The sequence below is a fragment of the Coregonus clupeaformis genome, chromosome 14 (assembly GCF_020615455.1).
Source record: "Coregonus clupeaformis isolate EN_2021a chromosome 14, ASM2061545v1, whole genome shotgun sequence".
NCBI classification, from domain to species: Eukaryota; Metazoa; Chordata; class Actinopteri; order Salmoniformes; family Salmonidae; genus Coregonus; species Coregonus clupeaformis.
The window spans coordinates 46,571,189-46,585,165 of NC_059205.1; the positions used below are offsets into that span (position 1 = coordinate 46,571,189).

The 13,977-nt window shown below is 41.3% G+C and overlaps 1 pseudogene; it reads right to left on the reverse strand.

The window, feature by feature from the left end:
- The window catches only part of LOC121581693, a 198,030-nt pseudogene that overhangs the window by 135,967 nt on the left and 48,086 nt on the right, over positions 1-13,977 (reverse strand).

Consider the following 13,977-nt stretch of genomic DNA (forward strand, 5'->3'; position numbering starts at 1 on the left):
AAATGGGTTTCCATGGCCGAGCAGCCGCACACAAGCCTAAGATCACCATGCCCAATGCCAAGCGTTGGTTGGAGTGGTGTAAAACCCACCGCCATTGGACTCTGGAGCAGTGGAAACGTGTTCTCTGGAGTGATGAATCACACTTCACCATCTGGCAGTCCGACGGACAAATCAGTTAGATATGTTTTATAGGCATTTATATCTGTAGGACTAACGGGAGCTTGTGTGCGCACTCAGCATGTCGTTTGGTGTGTGGAGGGAGTAGTCTGAATGCAATTGAGTGAATAAGAGATGGAGGGGAAAGGGAATTTAGGGATAAGAATGCTTGGCTTGGTTTATTTTTTGTTGTGCCCCGCAAATTCACATGTACAAATGGAACACTAGAGTCAAAGCAAATTAATGTTGTCTTCAAGACAAACTTTTACTTTCCCGTTCGGGCAGCCACAAAGCACATTCTACCAAATAGTTTTGTAGTATACAAACTGGTTAAAGATCGAGTTTTGACGTCTGTTTGAGTACTCAATTACTCGATTACTCATGCCCATCTCTAATACATCCTCAAGTCCTTGAATTTGAGTCATTTATCCTGTTATTTTTTTATATTTTCTTTGAAGCTTTCGACCTGGTGACCAAGAGAGATGCTTTGCACAACAAGCTACACTATATCACATCATATTTTATGTAAGGTAAGACATGAAAGATGCAAGTGACTGACCAATTCCAATGAAGACAGCCTGGAATCCCTTGTCTTTCAGAGAGGTTAGGCTCATCCCGTTCATACCCAGTCCCTTCTCTTGGACAACCTGAAAGTGGGCAAGTTACGTATATTTAGGGATTTAGGCAGGGGCGGCCTGTTCAATAGGGCGATATGGGCGACGCACTGCCAAACGGGAAAAGGAAGGGATTTTTTTTCTAATCAATTATATCACGGCAACAGTAGTTATCAGTGTTGTAATCTAGACGTCTGATCTGCCACAGTGCCACACTGCCACTAAATGTCCAATTGCTTCAAATGGCCACCCCCCCTTTTGGGGCGATTTCAGTCAGGTTGAAAATCGCCCAGAAGTCTGTCATAGACTCCCATGTAAAATCTATTTTTTTCAAATTTCAGAGCTTTCAATACAATCTCTATGGGTGTCTGAGGGCTTGCACATACGCGCTTTCGTCATACGTAACGTAACCATGAACGTAACAACTCGATTGTGTCTTTGAAAGAAGTTCCTTTTTGTCGGCGAACAAATGAAGATAAATTGGCAACGAAACAATTAGGACCTCCCAGACCAAATTTAATAATTCAACAGGTTTCTACTAAAGGCGGAAAGTCCTACACCCGAGGATTTTCCAAAAATTGGTACGAACGAAAAAAGACATTGCCACTCAACTGGATGAGGGATACAGGCTAGCTGTCCGCCGCCACAACGATGAGGTTAGTGTTGATAATCACAAGTTTACTGGAGAACTGAGACCAAGTAGAGACTTTGGACAGGGTGGATATGGTATAATAAAGGCAGTTTATTCAGAGGTAAAGATATCTGGAATCGCGTGCACGGACCCGTTCGTCAAACTCTTAGGGAGCTATACATTAAGCCCCATTACTTACCATATCAGATAAGAGAAATTGCTGCAGCTACATATATTTTACATCCTGGCCCTACATAGTTCACTATTTGCATCACTTACCAAAATATTACATGTGGTCATATATGCTTGGAAAGTGGAGATGCCATAGAACGTCAAAAAAGTAAACATTGCTGGAGACACATTGCCGTTTTGGAGAAGACATCGCGTTTGCTAGCGAAGAGATTTGTTGTGGCAAATGAACTTGGGCTGGGAATTGCCAGGAACCTCACGATAAGATATATGCATTGCGAGTCTCATGATTCTATACGTATTGCGATTCGATACTGTGATTTTATTGCGCACCATATGTCTGTTGCAGAGGGATCAGAAAGCCATGAGAACGAGTTTTGATCAGTCATGGAAATAAAAGTGCTGAAAACAAATTGGCTCCCAATGTGAAAAGATTGAGAACAAGCTATGAAGGAACAATAATGGTGTTTTGGTGCAGGTACAGCCAACTAGCGCTAAAATATTGCGATATTGTCAATACAGTATATCGTAAAGTATCACTATGTAACTCGATTTCTTTCACCCCAATCCCTCAAATTAGCGGTAAATAACTGAATTGTTTGCCCCACATTTAGCTAAGATGATTAGCTAGCCAGCTAAAATGTTTTATTTAGTTAGCAGTCGCATCTACAATAGTTTACTGTCAATAACATGTCTCCAAAAATGACGTGGTGTCTCCAATTGTGTTGACATTTTACAATTGCGATGCGCATCCATGAGTATCCACTTTCTGTAGCTCAGCTGGTAGAGCACGGCGCTTTGTAACGCCAAGGTAGTGGGTTCGATCCCCGGGACCACCCATACACAAAAATGTATGCACGCATGACTGTAAGTCGCTTTGGATAAAAGCGTCTGCTAAATGGCATATTATTATTATTATTATTATTATCTGAAGAGAGCCCCGAAACATTGTGTGCAGACATTTTATGCAATAAATGAAGTAGGTTGAATCTAGTAGTTCTGATCTTCTGATTGGTCCTGATGAGTTGGGCGAGGTCCCCTCCAGGCTACTGTCACTGTTGCATTGGCTCTGAGTCGGGTTCTCTGTCTTCAAATGTTCAGCCTAAGAGAGGGGATTTTTGTGTGTGTGTGTGTGTGTGTGTGTTTAACAGTGATGATGTGTGTGTGTGTGTGTGTGTGTGTGTGTTTAACAGTGATGATGTGTGTGTGTGTGTGTTTGTGTGTGTGTGTGTGTGTGTCCTCAGAGCAAGAACTCGTGAGTTGGAAGAACTGAGAGGCCTATGGCGTGGGTGTTGTCCTTGGCCACCTGCTGACAAGGCTGACAAGATAGGACCCTTTTGTCCATTGTTATTGGATAGGAACAGAACTTATAACCAGCTCCTGACCTAAATAGATCTTAGCACAACATTTTACTCAACATATCATATTCCATATTCACTATAACAAATATATTTACTACGACATTAGCAAGAACCGCCACATCCTCAGCCGGCCAATCCAGTGTGTGAAGTTTTGCGGAGTGTTTGAGTTAGCTTTGCGAGGCAAAGATGAAACTGAGGGCTCCACCAACCCTGGTAAGCCAACACTTTTGAGATCAGTCAATAAATGCTTCTGGTATTGACTTATATGCTGCCCCTGTCTTCATGTTGTTGCTGGACATATCTTTTTTAAAATGTGTGTAGGTCACCTAAATCATCAGAAAAATTGCCCCCCCTGAGAATTTTTTCAGGAGCCGCCACTGGATTTAGGGTTGAGTTAAATGTGTGTCTGATCTAAGTGAATAATCAGTGACATTCATCACATCATAAAATACACACAGTGAGGTTCAAAGACAAAGACAATAGGACCATGGTCGGGTAACATTCCTCTGGGGTTTGATAACTACATGGAACAGAGACAAATGATACAGCCACGACAGCAGTCTATTTGTTTGTGTTTGTCACTGGTGTAATAGAGTGAAGTCGGGACAACGTCTTCCTTCTCATTTCCCCCACACTCTTTCTCTTAATTCAATTAATTGAGAGGCCATCTTAATGGAATTCATTTCTGGAGATTAATAAAGCCTTGAAGAAAAGGTCAGATGGCAAGAAGCAATGGCTACCTCCCCTCCCTCCATCCCTTCGTTCCTATCTAGCCAACCTCAAGGAATGCTATCTCTCTATGTCTCTTTCATCTCTCTTTCTTTTCCACATGCCTCCCTTCTCTCTCTCCATCATTCATTCTCACCCCTCTCCCTCGCCACCTCTTTCCCTACCCCATCTATTTATCTCTCTCTCTCTCTCTCTCTCTCTCTCTCTCTCTCTCTCTCTCTCTCTCTCTCTCTCTCTCTCTCTCTCTCTCTCTCTCTCTCTCTCTCTCTCTCTCTCTCTCTCTCTCTCTCTCTTTCTTCCCTTCTTATTTTCTCTCTCTCTCCATCAAATAAATAAATAATTAGGAATAAATCAAATTAATCACGGTTAGGTGAGCTGGATGAGTAGTATTGATTGGCCTTTTCCCTGGCTGTGGCATTCAGACAATGGCCAGATGGATGCCCCGTGCCGGAGGAAGTGTTTTTCTCACTTAGCTTCCCCCACTGTAGCTTCTAATTGTTTTCTTCTGCCCTGTACCTGTTTGTTTAGGACTTTGGTTGCTTTTGTCGTTATTAATGTCACTGCCATTTTCCTGGTGATGGGTGCATAGCTCTTGACAGTGAGAGTGTTGTCTGTGAGCGGAGTGTGTCTATGGTTTGGTGAGTGTGTGTGTAGTCAGGTGTGTGTAAGTGAACCTTAAAAAACAGGAACCTTGGAAGAAACCTAAAGAGGAACCAGGCTCTGAGGGGTGGCCAGTCCACTTCTGGCTGTGCCGGGTGGAGATTATGAGAGTACATGGCCATTAAGACCAGATCATTCTTCAAGATGTTCAAACGTTGATAGATGACCAGCAGAGTCAAATAATAATCACAGTGGTTATAGAGGGTGCAACAGGTCAGCACCTCAGGAGTAAATGTCAGTTGGCTTTTCATAGCCAAGCATTCACAGGTCGAGACAGTAGGTGCGGGAGAGAGGGTGGGAGAGAGAGAGATAGAGTACAGGTTCAGTGAGCACAGCCTTGCCATTGAGAAGGGTAGACACAGGAAAACCTGGCTCCTTGTAGAGGAAAGGCTGTGCAATCACTGCACCACAGCAGAACCTGAGACAGAGCTGCATTTCCTGACAAAATGTCAAAAATATAAAACAATTAGAGAGCGTAATTTCCCCAAATTTGAAACAGTTTTTCAACGTTTCAAAGACCTCTCTGATGAGAATAGGCTACCCGTCCTGTTGGGGGAGGATGCAGAGAGCTGTGGGTTGGCAGTGCACTACATTGCGCTGCCAACATAAGATAAGGGACAGTGTCTGACAGACCAACCAACTTGCACATGTCCTCTATATTGTTAATGTTCAATGGTTATTTGACCCGTTGACAATATTGATTATTATTATTTTAATTATGTTAATAGTGTAAATATCCAAAGTAAGCTTTGGCAATATGTACATTGTTACGTCATGCCAATAAAGCAAATAGAATTTAATTGAATTGAAAATTGATAGAGGGAGAGAGAGGGTCGAAAACAGCAGGTCCGGGACAAGGTAGCACGTCCGGTGAACAGGTCAGGGTTCCATAGTGACAGACAAAACAGCAGAAACTGGATCAGTAGCACAACAAGGTGGACTGGGAACGGGGACAGCCAGGAGTCATCAGTAGTCCCTGAGGCATGGTCCTAGGGCTCAGGTCCTCCGGGAGGGGAGAGAGAGAGAGAGATGGGAGAATTAGAGGGAGCATGCTTAAGTTCACATAGGACACCAGATAAGACAGGAGAATTTCACCACTTAGGACAGACTGACCCTAGCCCCCCGGCACATAAACTATTGCAGCATAGATACTGGAGGCTGAGACGGGGGGGACAGGGCCAACCACTAGAGGGATATCAACAGACCACCAACTTACTACTCTGAGTCAAGGCTGAGTATAGCCCACAAAAGATCTCCTCCACCGCACGAGCCCGAGGGGGTGCAAAACCGGACAGGAAGATCACGTCAGTGACTCAACCCACTCAAGTCGAGTATAGCTAGTAAGCTAGTGACTCAGCCTCCGTAGTAGGGTCAGAGGCAGGGAATCCCAGTGGCAAGAGGGGAGCCGGCCAGGCATAGACAGCAAGGGCGGTTCGCCACTCCAGTGCCTTGTCATTCACCTTCGCACCCCTGGGCCAGACTACACTCAATCATAGGACCTATGGAAGAGACGAGTCTTCAGTAAAGACTTAAGGGTCGAGACCAAATCTGGGTCACTAACATGGATAGGGAGACAATTCCACAAAAAATAGGAGAAAGCCCTGCCTCCAGCTTAACAATTCTCGGGACAATAAGGAGGCCTGCGTCTTGTGACCGTAGCGTACGTGAAGATATGTACGGCATGAACCAAATCGGAGAGATAGGTAGGAGCAAGTCCATGTAATGCTTTATAGGTTAGCAGTAAATCCTTGAAATCAGCCCTACCTTTAACAGGAAGCCAGGGTATAGAGGCTAGAACTGGAGTAATATGATCGAATTGATCGAATTCTAGCAGCTGTATTTAGCACTAACTGAAGTTTATTTAGTGGTTTATCCGGGTAGCCGGAGAGTAGGGTATTGCAGTAGTCTAATCTATAAGTGAGAAAAGCATGGATTAGCTTTTCTGCATAATTTTGGGACAAGAAGTTTCAGATTTTTGCAACCTTACGAAGATGGAAACAAGCTGCCCTTTAAATATTCTTAATATGTTTGTCAAAAGAGTGATCAGGGTCCAGAGTAACACAGAGGTCCTTCACAGTTTTATTTGAGATGACTGTTCAACCATCAAGATTAATTGTCAGGTCAAACAGCAGAGCTCTTTGTTTCTTGGGACCTAGAACTAGCATTTCTGTTTAAAACTAGTTAAAAGTAAAACATTTGCCGCCATCCACTTCCTTATGTCTGAAACATTAGCTTCCAGGGTAGGCTATTTTGGGGCTTCACCATGTTTCATCGAAATGTACAGCTGTGTGTCGTCTGCATAGCAGTGAAAGTTGACATTGTGTTTCCAAATGACATCAACAAGAGGTAGAATATATAGTGACAGCAATAGTGGTCCTAAAACAGAACCTTGAGGAACACCGAAACTTACGATTGTTGAAAGAGGGTCAAAGGGGGTCATATAAAGTGTTGAGTCAGTGTTGATGCAGCATAAGGAATTCATACCTTCATAAGCAAACAAGAAAATGCTCATCTAGCAGCAGTGCTCCTAATGGCCAGTGATTTTAATGCAGGGAAACTGAAATCCGTTTTACCTAATTTCTACCAGCATGTCACCTGTGCAACTGGAGGAGACAAAACTCTATCAACTTTACTCCACACACTGAATCGCATACAAAGCTCTCCCTCGCCCTCCATTTGGCAAATCTGACCATAACTCTATCCTCCTGATCCATCTGGCAAAAACTCAAACAGGAAGTATTAGTGACGCGCTCGTCCCCACAGTGACCGTATGTTTATATACCAACCAGAAGCCATGGATTACAGACAACCTCCGCACTGAGCTAAAGGCTAGAGCTGCCGCTTTCAAGAAGCGGAACACTAATCCGGACGCTTATAAGAAATCCCACTTTGCCTTCCGACAAACCATCAAACAGGCAATGCGTCAATATAGGACTAAGATCGACTCTTACTACGCCAGCTCTGACCCTCGACAGATGTGGCAGGGCTTGCAAACTATTATGGATTACAAAGGGAAACACAGGCGTGAGCTGCCCAATGACGCGAGCCTACCAGACGAGCTAAATGCCTTCTTTGCTCGCTTCGAGGCAAGCAACACTGAACCATACATGAGAGCACCAGCTGTTCCGGACGACTGTGTGATCACGCACTCCATAGCCCATGTGAGTAAAACCTTTAAACAGATAGATTACGAAATAGTTGGGAAGAGATTTTTGACGTACCGAATCCATGGCAAATGGTTTATGAACTGATTTTTAAAACGACCCCGGATTCAAAACGTATTATACAAAATTCTTGCTTCCAATAGAATGTTATTTATATGGGGGATACAATTTTCCCAGCTCTGCAGATTTTGCTGCAAACAGACAGAATCATCATATCATTTGTTTTGGTACTGTCCATTTGTAGCTTGTTTTACCTGGAGCTAACCCTGCAGATAGCATTACTGGGTGATCTGAAAAGTCATAGTCAATCGATCAATAATATAATAATACTTTTAGCAAAAATGTTTATTTTCAATTTACAATCTGTAGTAACAATGGGAATAGAAGGGTTCAGAACTTTTGTGAAACATCACAGCACAGTTGAAAAAGATATGGCAAATAGAAATCCAATATGGATGGTGTTAAGAGATAGATGGGAGGGGTTGATTGGAGCTGAAGGTTGGGACTAATAACAACTAATAACAACAAAATAACTAATGTAAAACATACTGTGTCCATAATAAGTATATAGGTTGAGAACTTTTGTGAAAGAGCACAGTTAGAAAGATATGGCATATAGAAGCAAACCGGATGGACATCATGAAAATGATCGGAGAGGTTGAGGAAGTTCAGGAGTAAAAACAAACAAAATAGAATTATTGTAAAATTGACTGTGTCCTTAAAATGTATATATTATGTATAAGCTGGAAGCAGAGGCCTAAGCGTTGTCGTTCACTAGTTTACTCCAATCAGGGGAGTGGTGGTGGGGTTGGATGTATTTATATGTATGTATGTGTATATGTATGTATGTGTATGTATGTGTTATGATGAGTTTCTGGTATGAATAAGTGCAGGATGTAAGAGAAAGCAGCAGACACGCAGATGGAAGTTTGACTCTACATTTATTCAGTACTGGATCACATAATAAGACGAACGTGCTTTGCCTCTTATCATGTGACTGAATTACATAGACTGCTCTTCCAGTATACCTTTGTCTTATCCAGTTGCTAACCATAATTGAGTTGTCACTCAACTATGCCCATATCATTATTTTCCTTGGTTTCGTGTGGCACACTAGTCATGACATTTCATCACGCACCATTCCTAAGACTAGCACCAGTGGTCCCCCTATCTATCTTGGCACACTGACCTTCTTTACTCACTCGTGATACTACGAACACATGGCTTTCCTCGCTCTCTCATACAATTTACAATCTTTATAATATTGGATCAAGCACTCGTCATATCAATCCATCTTTTTATTCTTCTTATTTGTTGTTGCAAAGAGAATTCAATTTCTTAAATCAAACAATTCAAAACATACAAATGAATTCCTAAACTCCTGACATTATCCCAGAAAATACATTGATTCATAACAATTTCAAATTTACATGGAAATTATAATATATTCAAATGAATATATCCCACTAAAATAACTTTAATGTTCTTCATCAATGTTCATTCATAGTAGACCCAATATTTTCTCTGATCACATGGGTCGCTATCTGATCAACTGAGATAGTATTATTTCCACATCTTCAATCATATAAACCTTAAATTCCACATGATACAGTTCCAACTAAACATTATCACTTAACACTGGAATAACATAATATAGATGAAGAAATAATACTCTTAATACCTTACTGTATGTCTCTAATACTTCCCATAGCTTTAGTTAAATTCCCAAGACCTTCCTAATCCTGATGTCAAACATGTACAACATGATTCTCCCCCTTATAATCGCATACATTACCCTACCCTACTATCTACTATAATAGCCTCCAATGCTATGCGATTATCAATTACACTGTGTCCAATGATTGACATTTCAAACCTAATTGCTTAAAAACCCATGATTGTTACTCTGTTCTAATATGCATGAGGAGAGATACACTGTATAACACTCTGTTTTCATTCCCTCTTAAATCACTACATCCTTGAACTATTTATGATTGAGGAATTCAACCACAAGTCAGATCACATGAAAATAGCCTAAACATTCCTAAGTCTGAAATACCAAAACCCCATGATAGGAACCAATTAAGTTCTAGCCTATCAACATAGATATTTACCCCTCTAAACATCCATATCGATATCACCCAAAACTTCAAATGTATATAGTTACTAATCATGTTAATACTTTAACTTAATAATCAACATATTCATGATTGCAGTCAGAATCCTCACATTAACTTACTTTTTTTTTACAGTATGATTCCACATTTCTGCTCCTAATACATCATATACAGTAAGTGTATCCTAAGACATTACCCAAATGTATAGCTGTTTTAACCATAATAACTACACTGCAAGTCAATCACACTTCTGTGAAATCAAACTGTCCACTAAATAAATACATTTCACATGCTGTTGTGCAAATGGAATAGACAACAGGTGGAAATTATAGGCAATTAGCAAGACACCCCCCAATAAAGGACTGGTTTTGCAGGTGGTGACCACAGACCACTTCTCAGTTCCTATGCTTCCTGGCTGATGTTTTGGTCACTTTTGAATGCTGGCGGTGCTTTCACTCTAGTGGTAGCATGAGACGGAGTCTACAACCCACACAAGTGGCTCAGGTAGTGCAGCTCATCCAGGATGGCACATCAATGCGAGCTGTGGCAAGAAGGTTTGCTGTGTCTGTCAGCGTAGTGTCCAGAGCATGGAGGCGCTATCAGGAGACAGGCCAGTACATCAGGAGACGTGGAGGAGGCCGTAGGAGGGCAACAACCCAGCAGCAGGACTGCTACCTCCGTCTTTGTGCAAGGAGGAGCAGGAGGAGCACTGCCAGAGCCCTGCAAAATGACCTCCAGCAGGCCACAAATGTGCATGTGTCTGCTCAAACGGTCAGAAACAGACTCCATGAGGGTGGTATGAGGGCCCGACGTCCACAGGTGAGGGTTGTGCTTACAGCCCAACACCGTGCAGGACGTTTGGCATTTGCCAGAGAACACCAAGATTGGCAAATTCGCCACTGGCGCCCTGTGCTCTTCACAGATGAAAGCAGGTTCACACTGAGCACATGTGACAGACATGACAGAGTCTGGAGACGCTGTGGAGAACGTTCTGCTGCCTGCAACATCCTCCAGCATGACCGGTTTGGCGGTGGGTCAGTCATGGTGTGGGGTGGCATTTCTTTGGGGGCCGCACAGCCCTCCATGTGCTCGCCAGAGGTAGCCTGACTGCCATTAGGTACCGAGATGAGATCCTCAGACCCCTTGTGAGACCATATGCTGGTGCGGTTGGCCCTGGGTTCCTCCTAATGCAAGACAATGCTAGACCTCATGTGGCTGGAGTGTGTCAGCAGTTCCTGCAAGAGGAAGGCATTGATGCTATGGACTGGCCCGCCCGTCTCCCAGACCTGAATCCAATTGAGCACATCTGGGACATCATGTCTCGCTCCATCCACCAACACCACGTTGCACCACAGACTGTCCAGGAGTTGACGGATGCTTTAGTCCAGGTCTGGGAGGAGATCCCTCAGGAGACCATCCGCCACCTCATCAGGAGCATGCCCAGGCGTTGTAGGGAGGCCATACAGGCACGTGGAGGCCACACACACTACTGAGCCTCATTTTGACTTGTTTTAAGGACATTACATCAAAGTTGGATCAGCCTGTAGTGTGGTTTTCCACTTTAATTTTGAGTGTGACTCCAAATCCAGACCTCCATGGGTTGATAAATTTGATTTCCATTGATAATTTTTGTGTGATTTTGTTGTCAGCACATTCAACTATGTAAAGAAAAATGTATTTAATAAGATTATTTCATTCATTCAGATCTAGGATGTGTTATTTTAGTGTTCCCTATATTTTTTTAAGCAGTGTATATAAAACAGTTATCTCACGTGTACAAACAATACCTTACATGTTGAAAATAGTATACAAATACATACTAATGATTTACTTAAATGATTCATTCATCTTATAAATTATAACCAACCAAATTACTTATCTCCACCAAATTTAAAATGACAATTCTTAGTGATTCACATTATTCCTATCACTCAAAATTAAAACCCTCAATTTTATCACTCATTACAACTGTCAGAATGTACACTTACATTAACATACAGTATAAACATCCCTAATTGTATTATGACTTTCCTCATCCTGAAAATAAATACAGATCATTATTTCAATGCATTCTCAATACTATGAATTTAGCCGTGCATATACCTTCTACTCAAAATCGCAAAATTTAGATAAATCCCTTTTTTTATCTAACCCCCCCCCCCTGTCTCCGGCACTTAAATCTTCTGGCGTCTCTTCATTATTTTCTTCAGTCAGCTTCATAGTTCAAAATGAATTGCCCATGACAATGTCACTACTTCAATGTCACATCCGAGTCACCACCAACTGTACAACCTCATTGTCTTGTCCATTTGCCAAACCATTATACCCACAACATCAGAAATGTTGCCTTGTTGAACATATCTTACTCCATTCTCACTCAATGGTGGACACCTGTCTCACTCTCTTGAGATGGAAACATGAGAAAATCCATTGATAGCTTCAATTGGCTGTTGTATACCAGTTGCATGTAGAAGTGATGCTCTACAGAAACATCTTCAACGCCTCTGATGTTCATCTTCAGCCGGTACAGAGGTTGCTTCTTTTTTTTCTCACACCATACTAGTCCAAATTATCCCTGCTATGCATCAAGACAGCATCTGTATTTACCTCAATAGAAGACAAAACATAACAGTTTAATTGATTTCATTTCTAATCCAATATTACAGTATAATAATTAGACTATATAAGAAATTATTACTTGTTACCAATTATTCTTAATACCAATTTCCCATTTTCTATTAACATAGCTCTGTGTAGGATGTCCTTCTTGCATCTTACCAATAGGGAAGTTGAGATTGACTTCTGCAAAAACACACAGACACAAAAACAATACTCCACAGTGGTAGTACCATCTTCCTCCTCTGAGTTAGAATAGTGTTACAGTGGAACACATACATGTATAAATCTGTCTCTACTATTTTCCCCTCCATCGAGGTAGTCAGCAACACCTAGTACTGACCTTTCCACCTTGATTCTGTCCCGCTCTTACTTATTTAATCCTTTACTGCCACAAAGCCTCCAAGGCTCATACCATGTCTATATACTCCTGTTAGGTTGACAGAGAAGCCTTCACTCTTTGAAAGAATCTTCAGAACATTGTTAGGTGAGACACAGTATGCTAATTTATACTGTCCTCATATCATTCAGTAGAAACTTTGATATTAGAAAGTTCACATTTTAGCATTTAGCAATAGTACACAAGTTTCCTAGAAAGGCCTCCACTGCGGCAGGTAGCTTAGTGGTTAAGAGCGTTGTGCCAGTAACCGAAAGGCCGCTGGTTCTAATCCCCGAGCCGACTAGGTGAAAAATCTATCGATGTGCCCTTGAGCAAGGCACTTAACCCTAATTGCTCCTGTAAGTCGCTCTGGATAAGAGCGTCTGCTAAATGACTAAAATGTAAAAAAAAAAATGTAATACTACCTTATACCACAAATGCCCTTTCACCTAAAACATTTAATCTAACCCATAACACATTAATTACTACTACTCATAGTCTTAATATAAATTGCATATTTACCAAAATTCCTCATGCTATCAGTACTTCCCCCTTCGGACACATGACTCACATCATGATTCATACATTCAAAAACAAAACAACGTTGCCTTTTAAACCCAAAATAATAAATGCAATGAAAATGACAACCTTTGATAATACCTTAACGTAATTGTATCCCATAAAGTAATTCAAGAATAGTCAAATTGACTAGCGACAGGTATCCCTCATTCAGGGAAAGCTCTCTCTCTCTTTTATTACTTCATGGTTGGAATCATATACAGTATATCATTATCAAATTATAAACTTCTTCACAATTTTCAGTATTATAAATTACCCTCAAGTCTGTAAAATAAACTATCTGAAAGTCCTCATCTCATGCCTTTAGAATTACCAGTGTGGGTGATCAAGTCACACTAGAAAGACAGGACAGAGTTCAGAGGTCATCCAAATCAAGTGTACCATGCTATAATATAAACTAATCATTAACAACATTCAAAACAGTTCATAAATGTTATGTATCCCAACTGTACAGGAAGTCTCCATGACATTTCTTCTCAAAAGAAGACAAAACTAACTCATAAAAATAAAAAAAATAAAAAATCTGAAAATTCAGTGTGTGCCCCTTTAAGACTTATCACCTTTGACCTGTTGAAAAAAACCTTAAAATCAAAATAACAACCCTTTATAAACATCGTACTAGGTGTGTTGTGTGTGGTCATTTGAAAAACCCATTTGGAAAACAAAAACGGCCAGGCCTTATTTAATTTGGTAGATCCCTTTTACCACCTAAAAATAAGACTACTTAATTTTACTAACTGTTCCACCAATCCCACAGACTTTTGAAACATCCCAATGAGATA